Genomic DNA, 4,749 nt, shown 5'->3' with positions numbered 1-4,749 from the left:
ACGAATAAACATAGTTATCTGCTTTATCCCGTGCGGCGGACCCACAGTTATCTGCTTTATCCCGTGCGGATCCCGTGCGGCGGACCCACTGGACGGGCATCGTAACGTTACCGGGCGTTACACTTTTTCATGAGTGACTCCGAGCCGCAACCTAATTTAAGACGTTGTCACGTCAAAAACTAAAGATGTTATTGCCACTTTATACACATCTGTTAAATAAAAAATCCATGAATATGCCTTTTATTCAGCGAGGGTTTGTTAATGATGAATCTTAGATTTGCAATGTTACTCTTTCAAATCTGGATCTACCTCTAAAATAACAATAAAAAGCACACACATAATTATATACACAATAAAACAGTACATGTATTAGTCTAGTCCTATCTAGAAAATGTTACTTCATAATTAATACAAATACTTAATTTCGTAACCTTAGTTTTAAGACTAGTACAATATACAACATTCCTGGTGTGTTGAGGAAGACCATAAAAGAAATGGATAATGAAATCCTCCCGACTTCCAACCTCACCCTAGGGAAGTGAAGCTTCCCGTCCTGGCGGGTGCTTCGTTCAGAAACCTCCCCACGGTACATTACAAATCTTGAGTGCCGTCATTATTATTATTCATTCTTCTATTAGGTTGTACTTTGTTAACATCTCTAATTCTATAAGAATAACCTTTGAAAACTCATCAATGATAAGATAGTTATTTCATTTTAATATGATTTTTTTTTAATGCAGTTATTGAGTTATATGAGTTTTGAGTAGAGCATGACATGGGGTAAATATCAAGGTATCTTAGGTGACTGCGTTAAGTTTTTTTTTATTTTTGAGAAAAAAGTAGGTAATAAGACATGTTAAAAATCAGAAAACGTCTAATATAAAAAAATCCCTGTTCCAAAGTTCTGTATGTAAAATACATTTTTATGTAACGTATAAAAATAAATTGATTGAGGGCATTCCTCAATAGACATTCTTAGTAAACACTGGATATTATGAGTGTAAAAGGTTGAATATTATCTTATTATTACTTTCTGGAATAATACTTAATGAACATCAAGTCCCACATAAGATTGTTAGAAAAACTATTTCCCTTAGGTCATTGTTTGCAACTGATTTATTCTTATTATAATTACTGTTAAAGTCCGATATTTATGTAGATGTTGACAATACTTTTTATTTTGTTTTCGAAGTGTCTCAACGATATTGATAAGCGACATTACTAATGAAATTTCTTAAAATCCAATCTACAATACTATGAGTACGTGAAGATATCGCAAGAGCACAGGAACGATTTGCCCTTATTTATCTTTGTATCCGCTATAGGTTGGCGAGAATTTGATGATGGCTATGTTTTTTTTACGTTGTGGACTACTAATCTGCAGCCTAACATGTAGTATTTTAGGGAACTGTTGTATAAACAAGCTAGGGTCTGAAGAGATGTCGATTTAATCTATTAAGGATTTTGTAACTTACATCTTCACTCTATCATATAAAATGGTTATAATCCTTGTAATTTCACTTTGTTCCTTCTCTTACGGAAATTATAGTGAATATATTGAATATTTAAGCGTGGATTATCCAAAGAATAAATGCTTCCATAACTCATGTTTCCCAAATAGAGAGATATTTCTTCATCTAAGAAATGCATTACCGCAACGGTATTTTACATGTGATGTCCTACCTGAAGTTTAAAATTCATAAAAAGAGACCAACTGTAAATTTAAATTTAATGAAAAATTTTAAATTGATTAAAGTCATGTGCACTATTAATTCAAGGTTTTTTACATGTAAAAGCAGAGTTTACATTGTTACAGACAGGCCAATGTAGTGCTGTTTTGGGATTGATTTCTTATAGATTACACATATACACATTTAAGATAATAAATGTTTAACAAGAATAATTTGTCACAGTTATTTTACAAGTAAATTTACTAAAGTGAATGTTATATAAATTAGAAAGATGGGCTTTTGAACATAATTTGTTTTCAGTAAATTTCAAAAATTTGATCTCTTTTCATTTTTCCCGGTCAATACTAATTTACCGTACCTTAATTATTTACAAAATTTGTGTATAAATTTTTTGTTCAATGGCTCCAATTCAAAGTATATAAAAATAATTAACACACAACGTTTAATAACACGTGAGGACTTTCAGTACATAATATGCTTCAGCTATAAATACAACTGAAAAAATATAACAGTTTATAACTATAGCTCGACTCAATACAACATGTAAATATTAGCATAGGGATTGATATCGTGTTTACGGATCAAATTTTTACTGGATGAAAGGTAAAATCGAGTACGAGTAATTCCGACCTCCATTATTCAGATATATTTAAATTGTTTTGAAATAACAGAGCAGATTAAAATGACAATAGTTAAAATAAAAGCTTTTAAAATAATCGTATGAATTTATTTTATTACATTTATATTGAAAATTCTTTTCTGGTTATTAAAATAGTCTATAGAATTGAAATGATGTAAAATTATCATTATTCTTGTAAAGACTTCATAGCTTACATTTATAACATTGAATAGTACGTATATGTCATTAAATTTATTTCTATGAAATAAATGGTCCTTATTTTAAAAACCAGTATTAACATTTTTTTATCCCAAATGTTGAATATCGCCATATTTGTAACGTAACCTCTATGGAGAGTAAAGTTTCATTTGCGGAATTACAAAGATGAAATCAGAAGTCATGGATAAAAGAAACAGTATATCATTAATAAATGTTAAAGTTTAGACAAGCTGATGATGAAGAGTAATAAATTTCTACAGCTCTGTATCTGAGACAGTGCACAAATCATACGACTTGGACAGTTTAACTTCTAAATTTATTGATCTTCTCTCTGCCTAAGAGTCTGTTCAAATTTGTAACTTATTGTTATTTTTTTCATATAAAAGCAAAGTTTAATGTCTATTAGTTGGCAATTTTATCATATATCATAAACAAACTTTATCACTTAAAGTTGCATTGACTTTTATATTAGAATACAAGTAGCTAATTCTTTAAGAATCCAACTTATTATTAGTAATATTTATAGTACTTCTTTAAATCTTACGATCGTAATTTCTTTTTTTTTGAGAATAAAAGAATTCCTATCAATTACTAAATCTATAACTCACGTTTATATTCTAAAAACTTTAATAAATTTTAATTTGAGCTTAGATGTGTTATTTCTTGCTTTGAATACCTGTAATTCCTCTTATATTGACCACAAAAATTTCTACTTTACCGATCTGCAGGGTAAGGTACCTTAAAGGAATATGAACTTTAAGTTCATAATATTTTTTACACAATCACTGTTATTACCCTCTTTAAGTAGTTTATTTAATAGTTGTGCTGTATAAGTAATATTATTCAAGTTGTTTTAATGTGTTTTAAGAGTATTAAACAGTAGTAAAAACCTTGAAAAAATACAATAATTTACTGAATAATTGGTTAAAACATACAGATTTATAAAACATGTATAAATATTTTCGGTGTACTAGGCACATAGAATAATGGGTTGATTAAATCCATGAGATAACCGCAAACTTTACCAAAGGTTAAATGAAGCGGTTTTGGTTACGTCACAACGCTTCCACTACTTGGTCATGTGATACGCTTTTTCACGGTTAAACTCAGTTGCAGTCTTGTATCCTGGAGCGTTAGGGTTAATTTAAAAAGAACCTCACGTGTCTAAGCAAGTAATAACTTGGTTAACATGACCTTAATATGCTTTTAGGTCATGTCTGTTATTTACGTTTTATGATCATTTGAAAGTTTAGAGTAATTGGACATCCTTCTTCTTGTGAAATATATATCAAATTGTATGTATTGGAAGATAAATAATTTGAGGGATTTAGCTTTTTAATATCTTTGTCCTATAATCTTCCTCTTGCATAAATATGGCTAGAACAACTACCTTTATTCTCTTTAAACTTCACTCTTTAGAACAAATTGAACTTTAGTAGGCTCGATTTCTTGTATAACATAAACCTTTCAGATCATCAAGAGGCCTTGAGACCTAGGTTAATGAGAGGCAGTATTTATGACAATTCACAACTTCACAAGTCCTGGTCTTTAGAAGCTCACAGCCTATGTAACAAGTGTCAAATCTCCTGGGAAACCCAAGATTCAAGGCTCTAGCATCTTTTATCGTACAGACGGACAGTAGAGTGGTCAACGATACGGTATCATTCTTACAATGTTGTGTCTTTAATAAAGGTAAAAATTTATAAACTACATTTTAAATTACTAAAAATTATATTTGAAGAATTATTCTTTTATATTTTTTTATCGTTGTAGCTTCACTGATAACGTTATTTCTTAATTTGCTATCGAACTAATCATTTTGGTCTCACATTAAATGTGTCCGACATCTCATTTTTAAATCTGAAAATAACATCTTACTTACCATGATAAATAATAATAACAACACTATTTTACAGTTCTGCAGAAAAAATAGCAAAAGTCATGTTCTGAATGGCTTATTCTGGTCTTCAATAAATAATATTAATCATACATTAGATAATTTTGGAATTTTGGGACTAATTACTAGATCTTTTATTAAGTATCTGGCCAAACGTATAAATTAGGCACTCCGAAATTTTATAAATTGTTATTCATTGATCTTTTCCCATCCCCTTGCTTTTTGTTTTTACACTGTATAGCACTTGCCGCAGTATAACCAATGTTTGTAAGTTAATGACTGCCAATAAATAATAACGCTTGGACTCGTACCTGACAAGAGTG

This window comes from Homalodisca vitripennis, unplaced genomic scaffold, assembly GCF_021130785.1.
Source record: "Homalodisca vitripennis isolate AUS2020 unplaced genomic scaffold, UT_GWSS_2.1 ScUCBcl_306;HRSCAF=2014, whole genome shotgun sequence".
NCBI lineage: Eukaryota > Metazoa > Arthropoda > Insecta > Hemiptera > Cicadellidae > Homalodisca > Homalodisca vitripennis.
The sequence above is the reverse complement of the archived record's forward strand: the minus strand, read 5'-3'. Positions refer to the sequence as shown.